The 25,882-nt window shown below is 38.8% G+C and overlaps 1 long non-coding RNA gene and 1 pseudogene across 3 annotated transcripts in view; one reads left to right on the top strand and one right to left on the bottom strand.

Annotated features, from left to right (window-relative positions):
• Positions 1–15,717: 15,717 nt before the first annotated feature.
• LOC122211535 lies at positions 15,718–19,381 on the bottom strand (annotated as a pseudogene).
• Positions 19,382–24,332: 4,951 nt separating this feature from the next.
• The window catches only part of LOC122212339, a 48,039-nt gene continuing 46,489 nt past the window's right edge, over positions 24,333–25,882 (top strand). Inside the window, exon 1 of one of the 3 annotated variants that reach the window (XR_006199105.1) lies at positions 24,333–24,884. This is a non-coding gene — a long non-coding RNA (uncharacterized LOC122212339). The remainder of the gene's footprint in view (positions 24,885–25,882) is intronic. The other 2 variants (XR_006199106.1, XR_006199104.1) reach the window with 2 other exon arrangements.

The raw sequence follows: 25,882 nt of genomic DNA on the forward strand, positions 1-25,882 counted from the left end.
CATGAAGTTTTTGTGGGTAATCTAAACATATCAGACAAACCCAGTCATTCTCCCAAGCTATTTTTTTTGTTGTTTCTTGAAAAATTTTGAAATATAGATAAGATGAATTTATTTGACTTTTAGAAAAGCAAGGCAGTTTTTATTGCTGATAACTATAAAGCATGTGTATTTTATTAAACCAGTTGTTATTTTCCCAAATCACATGAACCTGAAATTCAGTTTCTATTTGAGAATTTTATGAACGCTTAATTTTTATAAGCTCTTAATTTTCTTTGAGCCCAATGAAATAGAGCTCTTTTATAAATTAATTTTGACAATAGAAAATACTGTTAAAGAAACATAGAAAATACTATATCTGTAATGTACATACATTCATATACATATAGAAAAATAGAAAATACTATATAAAGGTAAGATATAGTATTTCTCTGTCTTTTTCTATATAATATACATACATTCACATACGTATAGACAAACACAGAGATCTTACAGCTTCTATATTAAAACAATACGAAACTCATTGGTTCATACAAAATAGTTTGAATAAATTAAGTTTACTTGCTTACATAACTAAAATCTTTTACTGTTTTTAGAGAAGGCTTTATATTTGTCCTTGGAAGTAGAGTTTGGGCACAAGAGCTCTTTTAGTGTTTTAAAAAGGCCTCTTCCCTCTTTTTTCTTTTTTCCCTTTAGTCTTAGGTGATTGTGGGCTGTGTTTACATTTCAAAGACACCATATGCTATAGAATTTTAAGGGACTGAGAAAGACTACAAGTTTTTATTTCTAAGAGTTTTGGGGTAATTGTTATTGGGACAAAATTGTCCCGTACTTTAAAAAGGCAAATATTCTGATCTTTTATACTATCTATAAACATTTTGAGGGGAAAAAGTGAGGTTTGGGGATTGGTAAAGATAGATGGGCTTTGATTTGTTTGTAGAGTTGCATTTCTGGTTGTGTAGAGATTTTAAGACAGAGACCATTGTTTTTCATTCTCCAGAAGAAACTGAATTACAGTCTGAATATTAAGGGACTGACCTGCTTTTTAAGTTAAAGTTTTATCGGGGACTTTCTCAAAGCCTTTATTAAGCATTTTAACAAAGGCCTTCTTTCTGAGTACACGATTCAGTGCTGGCTTCTGTTAGTCCCTGAACATTAGCCTTCTGCTAATCATTTGTAGGAGGGCCTAGAAGAAATTTTGGTCATTGTTTTCTCTGTGAGAGGGGTGTTGTACATGGCTACTAATCTTTCTAATTCCTCCCTAAATTTGGTAGAATCTTCTGAAAGAGGAGATAAAAGGGCATTATAATTTAAAAGGTATGTTGTTCAGGAAACAAACACAAAAAACCCTTTTTTTTCTTGGTGGAGGCAGGGTCTAGGATACATCTGCAAAGGACGTTGTGTAAGAATGCCTGAAACAGGCAGAGCCTGATTACAAAGCCGCATAAAGTAGGAGGAAAGTGAGCCTTAATGCTAGTTTTGGGAACTTGCATTAAATTCTTTTCTAGCTTTTAGCATTTATGTTAGTGACCTGACACTTTGAACCAAGAGATTAGGCCAGAGTGCTTTCTGTAAATCATGTAAGGAAAGGAAAGTTAAAACAGGCAGATGGGGCCAGATTTTGATAAGGGGAATTTAGCTTGGAGGTGGACATTAATTTTTGCCTTAAATCAAATGTTTGTTCTTTCATCTTCTAAAGAGAGTGCCCAAGGCTAGCCGTTACACTAATAAGACAACTGGGAACTCCATACAAGGAATTTTTTTTCTTTCAAACATAGCCAATATAAAGCATCCATTATCTGGCCTCTGATGATTAGGATCTTCTTAATCTTAATAATGACTCAAAACAATAAGCCTTTTTATGGAAAGACTGGGGACAACTTTCCAGGTTTAGACCATGGATACAAGTGTCGCTGGAGAGGGCATAGAAGATGCAGCCCCATGATCCAAACGTTTACTCCCAAAAATAGTCTAAGAAGGCAAAAGCCTTTGTTCTACAGGTGGTACGAATGGTGTAGTGAAAACAAGTCTCTGGTCTCCCACGAAAACATGCCTCCGGTCTGCACCACTGATCTGTATCACCAGGCAGGTGCTGCTGGAATGGGATTTTTCCAGTGTCAACAAGCAAGAAGGTTAAGAAAAAGCCCATAAGGGGTTTTTGTTATGACAACCTCCCATGACAGCTGCCATAGCTGGACAAGGAGAGTGCTTCCCATACCTGTGGATCATGGAACCCCAGTCTGTTTGGCCACCAGGGTGCACTCAGGTGAGTACACCTTCTAGATGGCAGAGATGAGAGAAGATTCTCACTGGTCATAAAATCAAAAGAACATAGAACGGAACAAAAAGAAAAAACCTTATTTGGATTTTATGTAGGGGATCTACAGCCAAGTTTGTCTGAACAGATGTCAGCGTGAGGAAAACTGGGAACTCACCAGTCTGCGAGGCTGGCTTGGACAGCAGGCTTAGAAGAGTTTATGTTCGCATTATGTCCTACGTAATTCCTTTTTAAGACAACTGACCAAAAAAAAGAGATGAAGGTAAACAGTGACCGTCTCTGGGAGGAAATGAATCTGTCAAACCAAGAATGCTCTGCCAAGTTTTCCAGAGTCACTAAGCTCACGAGAATAGTTCCACAAATATTTCCTCCTGCTGATCAAATTGAAAAGGGATGGAAAAAGGCCTCTCACCATTGTCACATACATTAGACCGTGTAGGCAGAGACTGGGGGTTGATGTGGTTAAGATTCTTACCTTCTGACAGCTATTTGTCAGATGTCTCAGGATTTCTCAGCTGTAGCAGTGTCCAGCTAGTTACCATTTGCCCCGGACTATGCTTGGGCAGCAAAAATTTTAATTTATCCTTCAAAGGTCCTTCTAGCTTGCCTGAGAATTAAATTGAAGAAGTTTAATTATGTATGCACAAAAACCCAATATTAAAATTGAGCCTCCCCCCCCCCCCCAACAATACATGCAGCTTTTATACAAAGAACTTGGGCTGGAGTAGATTAGTAAAAGTAACAAGGTTTTGTTACTATAGGTTTCTTCAGGTTGGAATTCCTTGTCTCTGACCACAAGGATGTCTCTCTACCTCTTGGTACAAGAAGGGTATCTTTCATACGGAAGATTTATTTACTATTTTCTGGAGACGAAGGAGGGTCAGTATGTCCTTCCTGCACTGGACCTTTCTTAATTATTTTGAATTAAAGTTACTTAATATGCTATTATGGAACATTTTGGGTGGCCCTGGTCCACCCCACACTGAGAAACCCAGGACCCCATCAGGCAAGCCAGGCCAAATGGGTATTGTCACCATTTTAAAAGCAGCTGCCCCAGAAAGATTTTCAGTGGGATTCCTTCATCCTGGAGGCTGTATAAGTCACCCACACCTGGCTAATGGGGTGCCTACTGCACATGCTCCCACCATACAGGTCAGAGAAGCAAATGATCTGGACTATGTTGAGACAGTCCAGGTCTCAAGAGCGGGCTCTTGGGGGGTCCATGGCATCTGCCTCATTCCAAGCCCCAATGTAAACAAAAGTACGTATTTCCCCTGAAGTCATCACTGGAGGAAACTAGACTGTCTTGCCCCAACAGGGACCAGTAATCAAGGCTCCCAGTTGTTTCTTTTTGGCCAGGTCCCACCTTGACAAGGCCATCCAGTTTCCTGCAGCTCTGCCTTCAGGGAAAATGTGCACATTTATGTAGGTTAGACCTTGGAATTAGGCAGATACTTTGTACCCCCAACAGGCCTTCCCAGCGACCTAGTCTCTCAAGAACTTGCCCTGTTCAAGTTACCTGTGTACCCTGAACGGAGCCTCTCATTCATGCTCAGTAAACACCTTGTATCTGTTGGGTAGGAGAAATTTCAATTTATCCTTCAAGGTTCTTCTAGCTGGCCTGAGAATTAAATTAGCATTGAACAGATTAATGGAGAAAACAAAACAAAACAAACAAACTCTGGCCTCGGGAAGCTGAGGCCCTCCAAGCCTGTGGTGTTGGGGCTGGTTCCTAGCCACGTGTGCGGCCTCCAGAATGAAGAAAGCCCACTCCCTGTAAATCTTTCTGAGGTGGCAATAGTTTTTAAACTGGCAACAGTCCCCATTATAGGCTGGTTGCCTGTTGGCGTCCTGGGTTTACCGAGACTCCAGGCTACCCTGGCCAGCGAGCCTGTCCCTTCCTGGCAAGGCAGTCCAGATTCCTTCAGCTTTACAGTTGTGTATTAGTTTGATGTGATTTCAAAGCCACTTATGACAAAGACAAAAAAAAATGTTTTCAGGGGTTGTTTTGATAAGATGATGACATCCTTCATTCTTCTATTTGTTCTTGCCCATAAGAAGTCAGTCACTCAGCTGCTGAAGGCCCTGCTGGGGGCTTATCATTAAAGACATATAGAGAAGCAACTAAGGCAAGGGGAAATCTGACCATAAATACTAAGAGTTTGCAAGAACTAAGGGTGTTTGGTCTGGGCAAGGCAACATTTGCTCATCTAAAATAGTTCTTGAAGAACTTGGGGCACTTAGCTCCTGCCCTGGTAAAGACCACTCTTTTACCGGCAGTGGCAAAAGCCCTGCAGCATCTCTGCAAAGATCATCTTTGTCCCTCGACACCAGTGCCCTCGTTCCCTAGCAACATGCTCCAGGCAATGACACAGGACTTTTGTGCTGGCAGCTGGACTTCAGCTCCAGGTTGGTTAAACTGTCTCTCTTCAGTACCAATTCCTGTAAAGTGTCAGAGAAACAAGTCCCAAACGGAGTCCTTTGCTCCTCACATGAACAAAACAAGACTTACAGTTTCAACCTACTCCATGGATGTGACCTTTTAAAAATCAATCTCAAACTACTGATCAGCAGTAGTGAGGTGATCTTCATGATTTAAAAAAAACCCCACTCATCCCTTCACACCTAAAAAAAAAAAAAAAAAAAAAAAAAGGATGTCCTGGCCTGAAACAATTCTTATTTCTGCTAACAGCTTCATCACCCCATGCTCCTTCCTATAAAAACTTTCCCTTTTGTATAACTTCTCAGGGCATCTCTCTACTTGCTTGATGGGATGTTGCCAGATTCATTAATCACTTAATAAGCCAAATAGATCTTCACACTTAGTCAAGTTTTTTGTTTTTGTTTTTGTTTTTTTTTTTTTAAACAAAAGGTATACCTTAACTAAATCTGGACTTTATCCTTTCACCTCCCCTTGCCTGGAAGAATAGTATGATTAAGAGAAGATGGAATAAGCATCACTGAAAGGGTTGTTAAAAATAGAGCCAGGGGGACATCGAGGAAGTAAGACTATGTGTCTTTGGTCTCAAATTCTCAGCTAAAAGTCAAAATTTGTTGCATGTTTAAATGGACTTCCTACTTAATACTAGCTCTAGCAACCCATCACCTATAGATAACTGGAATTGTAGCTATACCGGCACCAATCAATTAAGCCTATCATTAAGGATTACTTACGAAAAGGCTTAATTTGTCCCCTGTATTAGTTGCTGTAACACCCCTATCCTCCCTGTGTATAGACCACATGGGAGACGATGGAGGTTTGTATGAGACCTCAGAGAAATCAATATTATTATCCCTTGGCACCCTGTAGTACCGAGCCCTCACACCTTGCTCATAGCCACTCCTTTAATAGCAATACCTTTACTATTACAGACATTTGCAGTGCCTTCTTTAGCATACCTGTTGATCCTGAAAGTCAATTCTTGTTTACCTTCACCTGGGAAGGACAACAATATGCATGGACTGTCATGCCACAGGGATAAACTGAAAGCCCTGCTTATTTTTCTCAAATGCTAAAAGTAGACATTTCATAGAAATCTCTGAAGGCTCTCCCCTGTTACAATATGTCCTCTTATGTTCTCCTTCCCAAGAGGCCTATACTAAATACAACCTTCATCACTGGCTAAAAAGGGACATAAGGTGTCTAAAGAATAATTACAATTTTGTTTTGCCCTGGGTTAAATACTTGGGACACCTTATTTCAAATCAAGTGTTGCTCCTTGATCCAGCTGGAGTCCAGGGAATATTGTCCTTCCCCCTCCCCGCCCTCAAAAACCAAATACCAACTACAGGGTTTTGGGGGCTTAGCTGGATACTGTAGAAACTGGGAACCCAACTTTTCAGCCTTGGCTTAACCACTTTATTCCCTCAACTCCAACCAACCTGATGCCCTTACGTGGAACAAAGAAAGTCAAGAAGTCCTCATAAAAATAAAAGCCCCTTGAATCCACCAGTTTTGGAATGCCCTTGCCATTCTAACCCAGTGACATGGGGACAAACACAGGCCTGTTGGCTATTATAGCCAACAGTTGGATCCTGTAGTCAATGGACTGCCACCCTGCAGAAAGCCAAAGCTGTAGGTGCTGAATTACTTGGAGAAGAAGTCACCAAGGGTTCCCCATTATGTTCCCCCTTTCTCAATTCTTATCATACTCAACATTTATCTTCTAGCAGATTAAACTCTTATAAAGTTCTCTATCACCCCCAAATGTTACTGTCACATGCTATAATTCCTTAAATCCTGCTACCCGGCTGCCTTTACCCTCTGCTGAAACTCCTAGGACTGTATCTAACAGACTTCTCATACCACAATCAGATTTACAGGAAATGCCATTTGAAAATGCAGACAGTCTAGTTTACTGATGGCTCTTAAAAAACTATCAAGCTGGCTTTGAGGTTGTCTCCTTCACTGAAAACACTGAAGCAGACCTATCACAGTCTGCTTAGCTCATCAGCTAAGTCATCTTAGCTCAACAAGCTGAATCATTTGCCTTAATCCAAGCCTGCCTTTTGGCAGAAGGACAGACCATTAACATTTATACCAATTGTTGCTGTGCTGTTGGTGTAGCACATGTTTTGGTATGTTCTGGGAACAAAGAGGGTTTTAACTTCTATTGGGCAACAGATTAAAAATAGTTCTTATGTCTTAGAACTGTTATATTGCTATTTCAAGGACCTACATCTTTGGCTATTATGAAAATCCTGGCTATTCAATGGCAAACACCAAGGAAACAAAAGGGAATCATTTGGCTGGTGCAGCTGCCAAACAGGCTGCCTTTAAAAAATTTAAGCCATTTTTTGAATTCCTACTTGCTACTGACTTTAACAAAAAATCTTAAATACTTATAACACCCAAGAATTTGCCTCAGGAAGGGATCAAAAAGACTTGGTCTGATCAAGGCTACCAATCTGACTCTCAATGAAATATTTGGTATGGGTCGAATGATAGACCAGTCCTCTCTGATTATGTCCAGAAACAAATTTTTAATTATATTTATGAATTTAACTCATTGGAATACTGACAAGATGGTCTTTGGGGAAAGCCATACTTTTGGAAACCATTTTCAAAAGTATCCTCTCAAATTTATGAAAAATGTCAGATTTTCCCTAAACATACCCCTGGAAAACATCTTCATAGTTCAAAAGGACATTTTCCCTCCTGGTCTCTTTGAGATATGGCAATTGGATCTTATCTAGCTGCCACCATCTCAGCAATACAAATATGTTTTCATAATGGTTTGTATATTTTCTCACTGGGTAGAAGCCTCTCCTTGCCACAGAGCTATAGCCTTAGCAGTAGGAAAACTGTCATTAGAAAAGATTATTCCAAATTGGGGAATGCCCCCAGAACTTCATAGTGGCTGAGGAATCCATTTCACTGGACAGATCTTATAGGTCATTTGCCACATTTGGCCACTTATGCAACATTTTGAGTGTGCCCATCATCCTCAATCATCCGGCCTTGTAGAATGTATCAAGGGCATTATAAAAATTCAGTTGGCAAAACTTATGGAATCTTTCCACCTGCCATGGCCAAGAGGTCTTCCCTTGGGACTATCGACTCTTAGATCCATTCCCTATGGGTGACATAACTCTCTCCCTTTGAAATAATATTTGGAAGAGCAATGAGAATAGATCAAGGTGTATGTGAACCCAGATTACCTAAAGGTGAGATGATGACTTACTGTAAGGGATTAATTCAGACCCTATAAGGAAATGAAAAATTAGTAGAACAGTCTTTCTGCAGCATGCTCCAGGAGATGAAGACCTCAAACATCATGGCCTTCAACCCAGAGACATGGTTTATTGGAAAAGACACCTCCATAAAGATTCCCTCCAGCAAGATGTGGAGGATCATACCAGCTATTATTGACTAATCCTTGTGCTGCTAAATTAGAAGACATAGACTCATGGATATATGTTTCCTATTTTTAAAAGTCTTCAACATCTAACTGGGCTACCAACCAGAGACCTTAAACTAACCCTTTCTTGGAAAAAGAAGATGATGACTGTGTAGACTGCTCTCCGAAGACTAAGGACCAGGCCACTATTATGTTAACAAGGTCCATCACACCAATTTTCAAGAGGCTTATGAGTTTATTAATATTTCTCTTCCTTCTCATCACCATTTTCAATTGGAAGAACAATGCTATAATTCATATGTCTCAATCCCTTGCTACTTCTGAAACCTTTACTTACAGGGTCCTTTACTGATAATGATGATCTCATAATGTTACCTATACACAGTTTCTCCATGGTCCCAAATATTTCCATTAGTTGCTACAAAACACTGCCTCTAACACTTATTTTGTCAGGATATTCTTGCCTCAAGGAAACCCTCCATGTTTCATGCTTATTCTCCCAAATTAGAGACAACCTTGAATGTAAACTTGGTACAGCCAATGTGGAAAACAGTATGGAGGTTCCTTAAAAGTTAAAAATAGAACTACCTATGATCCCATAATCGCACTACTGGGTATTTACCCAAAGACTACAAAAACATTAATTCAAAGGGATATATGCACCCCTCTGTTTATTGCAGCATTATTTACAATAGCCAAACTATGGAGGCAGCCTGTGTCCATGGATTGATGAATGGGTAAAGAAAATATGGTATATATACACAATGGAATATTACTCAGCCATAAAAAAGAATGAAATCTTGCCATTTGCAATGACATGGATGTAGCTAGAGAGTATAATCCTAAGTGAAATAAGTCCAAGAAAGACAAACACCATATGGTTTCACTCACATTTGGAATTTAAGAAAAAAAGGGAAAAAAAAGATAAACCAAGAAACAGATTTATCTATAAAGAACACTGATGGTTACCAGAGGGGAGGTGGTTGGGGGAATGGGTGAAATAGGTGATGAGGATTAAAGAGGACACTTGATGAACACTGAGTAATGTATAGAATTGTTGAATCACTGAACTGTACACCTGAAACTATTAAAACACTGTATGTTAACAGGAATTAAAAACTTAAAGTCCACCTCCTGCATTAATAGAACTTTCATTAGCAAAAGATGGGAACCCACTCCACTCTTTTCCTAGAATTACCTCTATACAAATTATATATCTTCTACCTGTCCAATACAATTTTTTTTCAACTATCCATCTCCATTAGGCCAAGCCCTTTGGATGTCTCCATTTGAGACATTAACCCATTATGCACCAAGCCTTCTGATACCTTTGATAACTTAGTATTACCCTTTTATGAATAATATGTTTAACCAAACCATTGGAATCCCAAGGCTGTCTAATCCTGGGCTGGTTTCTAAAATGAAAGCTTAAACAATCAAACACTATCTGGAATTCTGGGCACCCCTGAATATTACCACACCTTAGGCATTTGGTTGTTTAGATATTACCACACTGGGCAATGCCTTTTGGACCACCTTATTTCCCTCTGACCATTCTTAGATCCCAATTAATCTCCCATCACATGAAGATAAGGGTCTTGTTCATAATAATTATCCTGATGAAAATCTTTCTGTTTGTGAATAGCTGTGGAAATGCCCAGGGATGTGATCTTCAGGCTTTTCTGGTGATATCCATAATTATCTCTTTTGAGGTTTATATTCCCGGCTAGGGGTTGGTACCTTCTAACATAACATCATGTTACAAAATTTAACCAGAACAATTAATAATAGAATTACTAGCTCAATGGCCTGAGCTATTAGTTCTGAAGAAAAATCTTTAGATTCCCTAGCCCGAGTGGTTCTTGATAATAGAATAGCATTAGATTACAAAGTAGGGGGTTTGTGCAATAGCTAAAACCTCATGCTGTATTATTCAAATTAGCTAAATTCTTAAAGGGACATTCAAGCTAAATTCCCTCATATTTTTAACTGGCTTCTCTTTGGATTTGGGACTCTAGTGTTCAAGTCTACAAATTGTATTATTAATTGCTGTTTTATTCTGTATATTATTCATTGCTTTGCTCAAAATAATGGTTGCTTAAAGTCTTAAAAACATTCATCAAACTTACCCACTGACCATCAACAAGTGAAACTTGAACTGACATAGCCTAAGGTCCACTTCCTTGAACCTCCTTGTTTCTCAGATGTACCCTTAAAACTCTTGCACAGCAAGCTTATTAAACATGATGAATATTGACCAACCATGAGACTCTCCCCTTCTGGAGAGTCGATAGACCTGGAGCAGGTTGTTGGCCACTCCAGCATCACAATGGGACTACAAAACCAAAGGTTTATCATTGATGCTTACTATATAGAAATACCTCAGTCAAAAGGGGGAAATGATAATGGAGAAAATAAAGCATTGCTAAGAGAGAGGGTTATTTAAAATGGATATCGGAGGACACTGAGGAAGTGGGGCTTAGGCACATCTCATCTCAAACCCTCAGAATTGCTGAACTCCACTAAAAGTCAAAACATCTGCATATTAAAATGGGCATAAATGGACTTTCCATCTAACACTTTCTAGCAATTGATCACATATAGATTAGTCTTATGGTACCTATACCAGCACCAATCACATCTCATCCAAAATAACTTAAGTAAATTCCTTCTTTAAAAACTCTAACATCCATTATTTCTCCCCCAGAGTACACTTTTGATTTTGGTTGAATCTGTGTCTCTAGACTGCAATCCCTAAGACCCCAACTAAATACATGTATTTTATTTTGCAACTTGCAAAACAAACTGAGTTGGATAATCAGGACATCTGGAATTTCCTTAGTTTTAACTTTTATCCAGACTAAGTCTTCAATAGGTCTCCAGAGATCCTCAGAAGTTAATATATAATCTATTTTTACCCCTAAACCACCTCTTGAGTATTTTTGGTAGGGTTAGTGAGTCATATTTGCTATTGTCCTCCTGTCTTTCATAATTGTGTTCAAAATATATTTGATCAGAGAGACACTTAATACAGAATTCCAAATGGCTGTATAATATGGTAAAGCAGTATTAAGATAATTATTGTAGCCAGTGTAGCACCAAATTATAACAGCTGTCAATTTTTGTCCATTCAAAGGCTGTTTATAATTTCAGTAGGATGCTATAGATGTAAATAATATATTAAGTTTAAAATGTGTCAATCTGAAAACGGGCTTAACCAGATTTTGGTCAGTTATAAATTTAGTATAATGTATCAACCTGTATTTCAAATTTGGCGTGTAGTATGATATATATCCCAGAGTACCGACCAACATTATTTATTATTATTTTCGTTTAGGTTGTAGACTACTGAATTATTTTAGTGGGGGAAGACAAAAACTCAAAGGCAGTCTTTGGCAACAGAGAGATGCCTCCAGGAACAAAGGAACTGTCAGTGCCATTTCCATCCCCTCCCCCTCAGCATAAGCATGGGGCTAGGTGCACTCACCAGCACACCACCAACACCTGCTAATAACTTACACCAAGCCCCAACCCCCATGCTCCTAGTCATGCTTGTTTCAGTCCCAGTGCTGTGGGCCTTCTCCCTCAGTAGACTGGCATAAACTCCTGCCAACACCACATATCCCAATTTGAGAGTTTTGCAGGGTCTCCATTCTGGTGGAGACCTAGAGACAGGTCTCAATTCACAAGCAGACTAGAGCACACCTAGTTAAAATTTGCCACATTCAGGCCAGGGGTCAAACATGGCCCACAACAGGAGAAGACAGCCTTTGCATATGACTGGCCTGCAGGATAAAGTGGCCAGGACACAACAGCAGCATGCAGAATACATTCAAGACACTCTCTGAAGTGCCAGTCCCTGGGAAACAAGGGACACAACCCTGTAGGGCACTAAACAACCTCTTCTTCATAAGGCCATTACATTTAAGAACAGGACATGTAGCTGACTTTCCTAACACAGAAATAGGCACAGAAACTTAGACAAAATAAGACAGAGGAATTTGCCCTAAATGAAACAGAACAAGGCCATGGCCGGAGATCTAAGTGAAACAGATATAAGTGACATGTCTGATGGAGAATTTAAAGTAATGATCATTGGGGCGCCTGGGTGGCTCAGTTGTTTCAGAGTCCAACTCTTGGTTTTGGCTCAGGTCATGATCTCATGGTTAGGGTCAATCCCTGTGTTTGGCTCTGAGCTGACAGTGTGGAGCCTGCTTAGGATTCTGTCTCTCCCTCTCTCTTTGCCCTCCCCTGGTTACACACACTCTGTGTCAAAAATAAATCAACATAAAAAAAAAAAATCATAAAGATACTCATTGGGCTTGAGAAAAGAATGGAAGACATCAGTGAGACCCTTAAAACAAAGATAAGGAATAACAAAAGGCATCCAGATTGGCAAGGAGGAAGACAAACTTTCACTCTTCACAGATGACATGATACTCTATGTGGAAAATCCAAAAGACTCCACCAAAAAACTGCTAGAATTAATACATGAATTCAGCAATGTCTCAGGATATAAAATCATTGTACAGAAATCAATTGCATTTCTGTACACCAATAATGAAGCAGCAAAAAGAGAAATCCAGGAATCGGTCCCATTTACAATTACACCAAAACCCATAAAATACCTATGAATAAGCCTAACAGGTAAAAAATCTATACACTGAAAACTATAGAAAGCTTATGAAAGAAACTGAAAAACTGAAAAAATGGAAAAACATTCCATGCTCATGGATTGGAAGAATAAATATTGTTAGAATGTCCATACTACCCAAAACAATCTACATATTCAATGCAATCCCTATCAAAATAATACCAGCATTCTTCAGAGCTAGAACAAACAATCCTAAAATGTGTATGTAACCACAAAAGACCCTGAATGGCCAAAGCAATCTTGAAAAAGAAAGCCAAAACTGGAGGCATCACAATTCCAGACTCCAAGCTATCTTACAAAGCTATAATCATCAAGACAGTATGGTACTGGCACAAGAACAGACACTCAGATCAATGGAACTTCTATAATAGAGAACCCAGAAATGGACCCACAAACATATGGCCAACTAATCTTTGACAAAGCAGGAAAGAATATCCGATGGAGAAAAGGCAGTCTCTTCAGTGAATGGTGCTGGGAAAACTGGACAGCAACATGCAGAAGAATGAACCTGAATCACTTTCTTACATGATACACAAACTCAAAATGGATGAAAGACCTAAACATAAGAGAGGAAGCCAAAATCCCAGAGGAGAAAACTGGCAACAATCTCTTTGACCTTAGCTGCAGCAACTTCTTACTTGACATGTCTCCAGAGACAAGAGAAACAAAAGCAAAAATGAACTATTGGGACCTCATCAAGATAAACTTCTGCACAGCAAAGGAAACAATCAGCAAAACTAAAAGGCAACCGACAGAATGGGAAAAGATATTTGTAAATGACATATCAGATAAAGGTTTAGTATCCAAAATCTATAAAGAACTTATCAAACTCAACACCTAAAATACAAATAATCCAGTGAAGAAATAGGCAGAAGACATGAATAGACACACTTTTCCAAAGAAGACATCCAGATGGCTAACAGACACATGAAAAAATGCTCAACATCATTCACCATCAGGGAAATGCAAATTAAAGCCACATTGAGATACCATTTCACACATGTCAGAATGGCTAAAATTAACAACTCAGGCAATAACAGATATTTGCAGGAATGCGGAGAAAGAGGAACTCTTTTGCACTGCTGGTGGGAATGCAAGCTGGTGCAGCCACTCTGGAAAACAGTATGGAGGTTCCTAAAAAAATTGAAAATAGAACTATCCTATGACCCAGCAATTGCACTACTAGGTAATTATCCAAAGGATATGGAGTGCGGATTTGAAGGGGCATATATACCCCAATGTTTATAGCAGTACTATCAACAACAGCCAAAGTATGGAAAAAACCCAAATGTCCATTGATGAACGGATAAAGATATATGCATAAGATGTATATACAGAATGCAGTATTACTCAGTGATCAAATAGAATGAAATCTTGCCATTTGCAACTACGCGGATGGAACTAGAGTGTATTATGCTAAGCAAAATAAGCCAGAGAAAGACAAATATCATATTATTTCATTCATATGTGGAATTTAAAATATGAAACAGATGAACATAAGGGAAGGGAAGCAAAAATAATATAAAAACAGAGAGGGAGGATTGCTGGTGGGGTGTTGGGTGGAGGGAAGGGCTAAAGGGATGAGGGGCAATAAGGAGGACACTTGTTGGGATCAGCACTGGGTTTTATAGGTAAGTGATGAATCACTAAATTCTGTTCCTGAAATTATTGCACTGTAAGTTAACTAACTTGGATTTAAATTAAAAAAAAAAATAAAGTTTCAATAAAAATGAGAAACATGCTCAATGGAATGAATAGCAGCCTAGAAGAAGCAGAGGAACAAATTAATGACCTAAAATACAGAGTGATAGAAAGTAATCAAGCTGAACAAAAGAGGAAAAAAAGAACTACACAAAACAAGAATAGACATAGGGAATTCAGTGACCCCATCAAATATAATAACATTTGTATTATAGGGATCTCAGAAGAAGCAGCAAGAGAAAAGGGGGAAGAAAATATATTTAAAGAAATAATAGCTGAAAACTTCCTTCATCTGGGGAAGGAAACAGATATCCAGATCCAGGAGGCACAGAGAACCCCCAACAAAATCAAAAGCAGATCCGCACCAAGACATATTGTAATTATAGTGGCAAAATATAGTGATAAAAAAAATAAAAGCAGCAAGACTAAGGAAGACCATTGCATACAAGGGAAACTCCATAAGGCTATCAGTGAATTTTTCAGCAGAAACTTTGCAAGCTAGAAGGGAGTGGCATGATATATTCAACACGCCAAATAGGAAAAACCTGCAGCCAAGAAAACTCTATCCAGCAAGGCTATCATTTGGAATAGGGGAGATAAAGAGTTTCTCCGAAAAACAAAACCCAAAGGAGTTCATGACCACTAAACCAGTCCTGCAAGAGATATTAAAGAGGACTGTTTTGGTGTTTTCTTCAAAGTGACAATGTTAAAGTAGGAAACACAAAAGTAGAAAAATGAATATTTCTGTAAAAAATCAGCTAAGGAACTCACAAAGAGATGTAAATCATGGCATCATAGACATAATATTTGGGGAGGAGAGGAGTAAAGAATGGTTCCAAACTTAAATGACCATCAAATTATAGACTGCTATATGCATAAGATGTTATATACAAACCTAATGGCAGCCAAAAATAACCTCTAATAGATATGCAAAGAATAAATAGAAAGAAATCCAAATATATCACTGAACAAGCAAACTGTGAAAGAGAGAAGGAAAGGATGAAAGAAAAACTTCAGAAACAATCACAAAACAAGGGATAAAATGGCAATAAATACATATCAATAGTTAATTTTTGTTTTGTCTTTAACATTTATTGACATGGTTTACCATAAGGACTGCAAAGAATGACTCAGATGTGTTTACTTAGAAAGTGTGTGGCACTGAGTGACTCACTGCTGCCCAAGTTCCAGAGCTCTTCCTGTAGGGTGTAAAGGACACGTGTCAGCTACAGGAACCTTATCCCGGCTTCTAATTAGATGCCATCACATATCCTGTCACCCTTCTGCATACCCATGGGGACACAGTAAATAAGTGCCAGCCAAGTTGTTGCCAAGCCTGGGGACAATCCTGGCACCATGACACTAGCAAATGCACTCAGCCAGCTTATGAATATGAGTCTTGGGACCCTCCTTATAGTTGAGGTGGCAGAGGTTCCCACATCGAGAAAGAAGTGTAGTCTGTAGTTCTCTGAAACCATGCTGGCCTGGCTGGAAAAATAATGGGGTATACAGGTGTAGGTTGCTGGCCTAGTATGCTTCTCCACTCCGTATTCTCCTTCACTCTGACCCAATGCTGTGCATACTGAACCCACATACACTTGTCGGTCCTCCAAGGTAAAACGTGTCAGCAATACTTGGTGGTTTATTGCCAATGGGCACCAACATCCCACCCCAAAGAGATTCTGAAAAAACTGAATCGAATATGAGTTGTTTATTCAACTGAAGCTTGAAATCTTCTTTTATGAAGCTTATGTCCCCTGTGGTGTAGCCTGCCAGTTCCTGGTGAACTTTCAGCAAAGTACCTCCTCTTGGCAAGATGGAGGAGTTCCAACAGTTGATGACCATTGCTTCATGACTTCAGTGAGTGTCCACATTCCTTCCTGACAGTAAAGGGTGCCATCCTCCTGAAGCAGCCCAGCTCTCACCACATGCCCTCCCACTTGATGGTGTGACTGGTCTTCCATTAATCTTCCATTAATCTCCTTAATCTGGCTTATTTCAAAGGTAATGTCTAGTGCATTTGGAAGTGCATCATCACTTTGTCATATATTAATCAAAACATTCACTTGCCTAATATTCCTAGGTGAAGCAATTTTTCACAGGATTTGCGAGATTTCCACATCACCTCAATGAGGTTTTTACCTTAAAAAGGCCTCCAATTTCACGTATGATGACATCATCCTTAGTTCTTCCAAGTCTATCAAAATGAAGGTGTTGAACAACCACATCTTTGTTTTCAAGGATTTCCTGTTTAGCTTCAGGTTCAGCTTCAACAAGTTCCGCTTATCTCCTACTGCTCCAAATCTGGTCCATTAGCTGGAGGAGGCTCCCAACTCCAGGCATGTATTGTCCCTATGACTTCCACTGGCTACCACCTTGCAGAGCTGCCTGGGCCTGACCATGGCTCAGCTGGTGAGAGCAGAGGGCAGGTCCACTGTGGTGGAGCTACCAGTCAATGCAACACTCACAAGCCCTTAGACACGGTGCACTCTATCAATCATTACTTTCAATGTAAATGGACTAAACACTCCAAAAGACAGGGTGACAGGTGGATAAAAGAAAGAAAGAGACCCAACTATATGCTGCCTATAGAAAACTCATTTTAGACCTTAAGACACCTGCATACTGAAAGTGAGGGGATGGAGAGACATTTATCATGCAAATGATGTCAAAAGAGAGCTGAAGTAGTAATACTTAGATAAGTAGATTTTATATGCTTTTTTAAATTTTTATTTTAAAGTTTTTTTTTGTTTAAAGAGAGAGCATGAATGGGGGAGAGGGGCAGAAAAAGAGAGAAGATCTTAAGCAGGCTCCATGCTCAGCATATATAAAAAACACACAGTGAACATCATACTCAATGAGGGAAAAATGGAAAACTTGCCCCCTAAGGTCAGGAACAAGACAAGGATGTCTACTTTCATCACTTTTATTTGACATAGTACTGGGTGTCCTAGCCACAGTAATAAGATGAAAAGAAATAAAAGGCAGATGCAAGGAAGAATTCAAACTTCACTATTTGCAAATAACCTAATACTAGATATAGAAAGTCCAAAAGACTTCACAAAAGAACTACTATAACTGATAAATGAATTTTGTAAAGTTGCAGGATGCAAAATCAAAGTGCAGAAATCTGTTGCATTACTATGCAATAATGAAGAATAGAAATTAAGAAAAAAATTCCATTTACAATTTCACCAAAAATAATAAAATAGGAATAAATCTAACCAAAGAGGTAAAAGACCTGTACTCTGAAAAATATAAAACATTGATGTAAGAAATTGAAGAAGACACAAAGAAATGGAAAACCATTCCATGTTCATGGATTAGAAGAACAAATACTGTTGAAATGTCTATACTATCCAAAGCAATCTACAGATTTAATGCAATCTCTGTCAAAATACTAAAAGCATTGTTCACAGAGTTATATTGCAAAGCTATAGTATGATACTGGCACAAAAATAGATCCATAGATCAATAGAACAAGAAAGAAAACCCAGAAATAAACCCACAATTGTATGATCAGTTGGTCTTCAAAAATGCAGGAAAGAATATGGAATGGTAAAAAGACAGTCTTCTTAGCAAATGATGTTAGGGAAACTGGACCATTTTCTTATACCATACCACAAAAACAAACTCAAAATGGATCAAAGACCTAAATGTGAGACCTGAAACCATAAAAATACTAGGAGAGAGCACAGGCGACAATGTCTTTGATACTGGCCATGGAAACATTTTTCTAGCTATGTCTCTTGAGGCAAGAGACATAAAAGCAAAAATAAACTATTCACTACATCAAAATAAGCTTCTACACAGTACAGGAAACAATAAAATTAAAGGGCAACCTACTGAAAAGGAGAAGATATTTGCAAATGACACATCTAATAAAGGGTTAGTATCCAAAATATATAAAGAATTTCTATAACTCAATACCCAAAAAACAATCCAATAAAAACTGGGCGGAAGGAATGAACAGGCATTTCTCCAAAGAAGACATTCAGAAGGCCAACAGACACATGAAAAGATGCTCAACATCACTCATCATCAGGAAAATGCAAACTCAAAACTACATTGAGATGTCACCTCACACCTGTCAGAATGGCTAAAATAAAACACACAGCAAGTGTTGGCAAAGATGTGGAAACAAAGAAACACTCTTGCACTGTTGATGGTAATGCAAACTGGTCTAGCCAATGTGGAAAACTGTATGGATTTTCGTCAAAAATAGAAGGATCCTATGATCCAGTAATCACACTACTGAGTACCTAAAGAATATGAAAACACTAATTCAGAGACATATGTTTATAGCAGCATTATTTACAATAGCCAAACTATGGAAGCAGCCCAAGTATCTATTGACTGATGAATTGATAAAGACAATGTGGTGTGTGTGTGTGTGTGTGTGTGTGTGTGTGTGTGTACACACACACAGTGGGATATTATTTAGTCATAAAAAAGAATGAAATTTTTGCCATTTGCAATGACATGGGTGGAGCTAGACAGTGTAATGCTAAACGAAAGAAGTCAGAGAAAGACAAATACCATATGATTTCACTCATATGTGGAATTTAAGAAACAAAACAAAGGGGTGAAAAAGAGGCAAGCCAAGAAACATACTCTTAACTGTTGAGAACAGAGGTTGGTGTGGGGGATGGGTGAAATAAGTGATGGGGATTAAGGAGTGCACTTGTCATGATGAGCATTGGTGATGTATGGATTTGGTTGACTGACTATATTGTACACCCGAAACTAATATAACACTGTATATTAACTATACTGGAATTAAAATAAAAAAAAATAAAATTCACGTGGAAGAGTAGAGAGCCAAGAATAGCCAAAACCATTATATAGCTTTATAATACATGCTAGGGAACGTCTCCTCACTTTGTACATACCTCGGTCAATGGTAAACTGTCTTACTAGAATTAACTTTGAAGAAGAATCACAATAAGCAGTGTTATGCAGCAACACAGAGACCCAGTCATAGATCCACACAAACATAGAACCTGGAAATATGAAGGTTGTATTCCACACAAGGGAAAAAGCATAGATTCTCTGATAATGAGTGTAACTGACATGTAAAAAGATTTGGACTCTGATCTTTTTGATCTTTTGAAAAAGGTTTTTACAAAGCCTGTATCTGACAGCTTATATTTTATTATAGTGTTCACTGTTGCACGGAAGTTTATTTTCATTATTAAATTTAATATAAAAAAACTATCTTATTTCAAGGTAGGGAAGGATTTCTAAAATAAGGCACAAGAAACACCAAAAAAAAAAAAAAAGAAAAAGAAAAAAGAATAAGAGAAAAAGAAAGAAAGAAACAGCAACTAAGGAAAACATTCCAGTGTTCTTAGAAGCATTAAGTAAATAGATGGCAATAGGCAGAAAGGAAAAGTAGTGGCACAAAAATTAATATCCAGGGTAGGAAGAAACCCAGACCCCTTTGCTCCTAAGGGCAACAATTCATACCCAGGAGTGATGATGATTTTAACCCATTTGACCTTGGTAACTTAACCTACTAGAAGCTGGGCCCATGAAAATACACAAAACTAAAACAAATGATAATATGGGATAAATCAGAGTCACTGAAGAGAGCTTTACTAGACAAAAAAAAAAAAAAAATGACAAAAATTGGAATGGAGTTCCAACAAACTGATTTGGACACAGAAACCCAGTGAATATTAGATTCATGGCCCAAAAGAAGACAAAACTTTATTCTCACAGGAGCAGATATTATGCAACTTGGACCCATTACCACTTGACACCTTTGAATATTTGGAGAAAAAATACTGATTTACGAAGATCTGTGATTAGCAGCAACCTGGAGATTAAGATGGCCTCTACCTAATATATTTATCCCTAAAAGCATATCCATTGAGAACAGGAGAATCTACTAATATAATAATAAAATTAGGATTATTAACTGTGATTCATGATAGGGGACACTCTCACCAATATATGTGGAAGCAACAGAAAAAATTGAAAAGATCAGTTTAAAAGCTGAGCCCCCATAGGACAGAAAAGCATTATAGTATTTTCAGGTTCCAGAAACAAAGGATAACTGATTGATTTGATAAGAACAGCTGAGGAACTAAGTCAAAATAAAGGCTTTAACACTCATGTTTATCAACAAAACAGGCCTACACCTAATGTACATAGATGCAATCAAAATAGGTCATTTAGAACTAAATATGCAAGACCCATTTGGCCACCTAAGCCATTTAGACTACCACTCTTTATAACAAATTATGAAGATAGAAACCCAAAGAGAAACCCCAGAAAATATGCATGTGCAGTGTCAGAGAAATGGAAACAACCACCTTTTAGAGTAAATAGACCTAAGAAAACTAAACCTATGTATAGACCCACTGACCCATTTATTGTGAATAGTTACCCCATTTAAAAAACTTAATTCTATTAATAGACAAGCCATTGGTAGCCAGAGGAGAGCAAACCCCCTAGAGTCTGGGCAGTCTCTGTCTCTTGGCCCAAGCTGGTGACAGTCACTCAAGTTATACTGGCCATTTCAATAGAAACCACTTCGTAAGTAAAAATGCTACATATATCACTATGTTGTTAGAGATAGGGTTCTAAGTACCATTATACTAGGCTATCCTACTAATTTAGAAAACTTTAACAATAAAAAGGAATTAGTTGAAGGATTAAGGTGAAAATTAACCCCAGGGACAATGGTACATAGATTCCTAACAATGTGATAGATCACTCATTATGGATAAATGCCTTATTGGTCCCGATTTAGAAAACATTCTTGGACTAGATGTAATAGGACATATAAAAATTAAGAGAAACATTCAGGAACCCCTAAAGGAACAAATTATCATCCCCATATTTTGCAATTAACAATCCAATCTGGCCTGTTAAAAAGCCAGATCGATCATATAGACTTACAGTAGATTAGAAGAAGTTAAACAAATACTCTCTCAAAATTGAGGAAGTACTCCTAGATTTAGGCATTATCCTAATCAGTATCACCACTGGATCGGGACTTATTACATGGTGATAGACTTATCTGACATGTTCTTTGCTATTCTAATTGATGAGGAGAGCCAATCCATGACTGCATTCATTGGGAAGGCAGACAATATCAGTTTACTAGGTTACCACAAGATTAACACAAGAGACCAGTAATAGCCCACAACTTTCTAACACAAAACATCCAGGTTTTTCAGGAAAACAACACACACAAACCAGCATTTCCTATATTGATGACACATTTACTTGTGGTGATAACTTGGAAGAACAGACTAGAGTCACTATAGAATTAATTGAAATCTTTACACTCACAGGATGGACAACTGACCAAAGTAACATACAGGGACACTACACTGAAATTTCTAGGTCTTCTGAAGGCAGAATATATGAGACCCAGTCACAGACAAGCTAGATTGCGCTTCATTTGTACCACAAACTCAGCAGCTCAGAAACTGATAGGACTTTTTGGATATTGGAAATAGCACATACCACATCTGAAGATATTAAAACACATTTTTGAAATAAATAGGAAGAGTAGGGAATTTAGATGGAGACCCATGAGGCAGTCTTTATTTCAAAAATGCTGTCAGAACTTACAATACCATCTCATGAGGGCTCTGGATATAAACCAGAGTGCCTATACTCACAAGGGTTTGGACTAAAACACCACTATGGACTAAAACACCACAGGACCCCCAAGTATTACCCAACTGTATTTTGGACTAAGAAGTTCCTGTGGTCCGACAACAGACACCAACCAGTTAAAAGGCTTACCCAGGTACTCTATGAGCCCTACAAAATTCAGAACCACTGACAGAAAGTAAACTAATTACACCTAAGCTACAACAGCCTATTCTGGAATGGGTAAAACAGACCCCTGACCATAAAGTCCTAACATGGAAATGGTATATTTCCAAGCAGGACAAACAGGTTGAGGGTCAGCTTTGTGTGAACTGAGAAAATCTCCACTATGCCAATAGTGGACTTGCCAGAATTCCTGAGGGCAAGCCTATCCACGCTCCAGCAGTTGGGCAATGGGGACTGCGCTGGTCCCTGGCACCCAGTAATGCCTGGTTTATACAACACATCAGCCTCCATGACACCATCTGGAGAATGCTAGCAGCCAGTGGCCTTGAGGACTGATGATGGTCTAACCCTGACAGATTCAGGCTTGAGAAAATCAGCACAATATGCTGAATTAATGGCCATAAAACTAACTGATGAACAATCTGTTAAAGAAAATCAGAATGACCTATATCTTTCTCAGACCCATGGGAAATAGCTGTTGGAATAGCCCTTTGGTCAGGAACGTGGTGGGGAAATGACTGGAAAATAGGAAATATGAACATATGGAGTAAGGATATGGCAGAAAATAGCACTGGCTGACGTCTTCATGTTCATCACACATGTCTCGGCATATCAGAAAGACAAGGCTCAAGTACCAAAACTTAATGACCAGATAGACAAACTCACTAGGAAAACTAAGAGGCCCGGGGCACCTGGGTGGCTTGGTCGGTTAAGCATCCGACTTCGGCTCGGGTCATGATCTCACGGTCTGTGAGTTCGAGCCCCGCGTCGGCTCTGTGCTGGCAGCTCGGAGCCTGGAGCCTGTTTCGGATTCTGTGTCTCCCTCTCTCTCTGCCCCTCCCCTGTTCATGCTCTGTCTCTCTCTGTCTCAAAAATAAATAAACATTAAAAAAATTTTTTTTTAAAAAGAGGCCCAAATTCCCAAAATTTAACAAAAATACAATGATTCACGACTAAGGAGGAAACCAATTCAAAACACAACCATATATAAACAAGCAGAACAATGGAACATAAAACCTGAGCACACAAATATGCCAATTGATTGGATCATTGCATGGGCACATATCGCCAAACAAATCATGCTGGGACACAAAGCACTAGGACATGATTAGGAAAATAAATATGTATATACCTACCAAATACCTCCACTTTCAAATTAAGAAATGTGGGAATTGCTGAAAGTTTAAAGTGTGAAGGTCACTAATGAATACTCTGTAAGGTCAAAGAAGCAGCAGACCCTTCCAGATTATACAAATGATTGTATAGGACCCTTATCTGTACCAGAGAACAAATTATGCATGCACTTTGTAGACACATGGTCAGGAATAGGATTACTCTATCCTTGCAGGAAAAATGATCAGAAATCTACCAACAGAGCTTTAGAAATCAGGATTGCTTGCTATGGTATCCCAATTAAATCAGGGGCCCCACTGCAAAGGAAAGCAAGTACAAGAATGGGCTAAGAACAAAGCATAGTAAGATACAAAGGACTTACACCTACAAGCCCAACCATGTCTGGGTCAAATGAAAGGTGCAATGGCTTACTCAAGCAGAAGCTGACTAATAAGCCTGATATAAAAGCTTGGACGAAACCAGTCTGGGAGGTGGCAAGATCTCTAAACCATAAATATGGAAAGAATGGAAAAACTCCTATCGCATTAACATTGCAAGCACCTCTACAGATGAGACCAACAAACTCCAGAATCTAAACTAGAAGGAAAACATTTTAAAAAAACATAATGGTATATATATATAGTACTAGGGAAATTATGGTACCTGCCATCAATACAACCTACTGGATGACTGAAGAAAAAACTACATTACATCACATTAAAGAAAATAATATGATGACTCTGAAAATGGCAGGCATAAGAACACCACCTTTACTGTAATGACACCAGATGCCTGATATTTAGCCTCGCAAGATGGAGGGCGACTATGCTAGAGGGAATATAGGCAATAACGGACGTCATAATGGTAGATATCCTTGGGTGGCAAGAACGAGAAGGAATTAAAAATGCCAAGGAAACTATCTTTATTTTGCAGGCATGAATCCACGATGCATCTTTAACCCTACCAAGATTACTAACAGGTCAGTGCAGCATGCTGCCTGCTGCCCATACTCCATTGCCTATCGCTCCCTGTTGGATACCATAGTCATTACAGCTATGGATACTCCTCTGATGGCTCCAGCAATAGGAGCTGTGCCAGTGTTCTGAACTGGAATGCCACTTTCTGGTCCGGCACAACTCCACTGTCTATGACATCCTCCGCATTCTCCAGAGATCACTAGTCTAGTCACCTTATTGCAACGGAGGACTCATCAACATCACCGGCATCAACCAACGCAGCCTCTGCACCCCATCCTTCGCTGTCAGCACTATCTACTCACCGGGAAAGCTTCAATCAGTAGAGACACCAAATACTTAGGGAAGCTGATGAAGCAGTGGCGACCTCCATTTTAATCTCCACAAGAACCATCGAGGATTCTGAACAACAACTCTATTAGACATTGACTTGGAGGATGAAGATTGGCCTGAACTACTAACTGGCTTTTGGTATCATAACCCAGCACATATATTTCGTCAACCAGGTTCTGAATTTTTTACTTTTTTAAAAAATATCTATTTCTGAAAGAGAGAGAGAGAGGAAGGGGCAGAGAGAAGGGACACAGAGAATCCCAAGCAAGCTCTGCACTGGCAGTGCAGAGTCTCATGAGGGGCTCAATCCCATGAACCCTGACATGACCTCAGCCAAAATTAAGAGTCAGATGCTCAACTGACTGAGCCACCCGGGCATCTCTGTACTTTTATCCTACTAAATTGAGGCAGCTTTGGACACATCACAGAGACTCTGAAAATAACCTGGATTTAGTTCCTGATTTGTGTGTGAGCATTTTAGTGTAAAAGAGCAGCTGCTGAATACACAGAATAGGAATTATATCTTCAAATATAAATAGGCCAAAAACTGATCATCTACTACACTCCTGATTTATACTGTTTAACCCATATTCACCTACTAGAAAGTGAATAATGGATCTATGGACATTATTCCCAGACTTTAAAAGAACCAGGGACATTATGTGGTGTATAGAGAACACCCAGGAAACTTAGCACATAACACATATCATTATCTTCTGTAATATAATCAAGCTACTGTCTCCTATCACAGATCTCTACCCCAAGAGTGTGGAAATCATTGTTAATAAATCCATACCAGTCATATTGCAATTTATAATCATAGTCTATACATTAAAATTTAATATGTAGGACTTTCTAGGCAAATGCAAATCCCCAAGTTGTGCTTGGGTTTATCCAGCTCCTTTATATCCAACTTATATGCCAAAAACAGATAGCTCAAAGGAAGGAAAGCCTTATGGTTCCTTGTTGGACTGGTAGGCGGCTTAAGTGGAGGAACAACGGCAGCCCCTTTTTCTCAATTCCAAATCAAATTACATTAAATTCTTAAACTTTGCTCTCAATTTAACACACATGCGGTGGCAGTTTTGTCCATTGGGTATACAGATGGATACAATTAGCCTTATGTTACAAAACATAAATTTCACATGGCAGTAAAAAAGCAGCCGGAGAA

This window comes from Panthera leo, chromosome F3 (assembly GCF_018350215.1).
Source record: "Panthera leo isolate Ple1 chromosome F3, P.leo_Ple1_pat1.1, whole genome shotgun sequence".
NCBI classification, from domain to species: Eukaryota; Metazoa; Chordata; class Mammalia; order Carnivora; family Felidae; genus Panthera; species Panthera leo.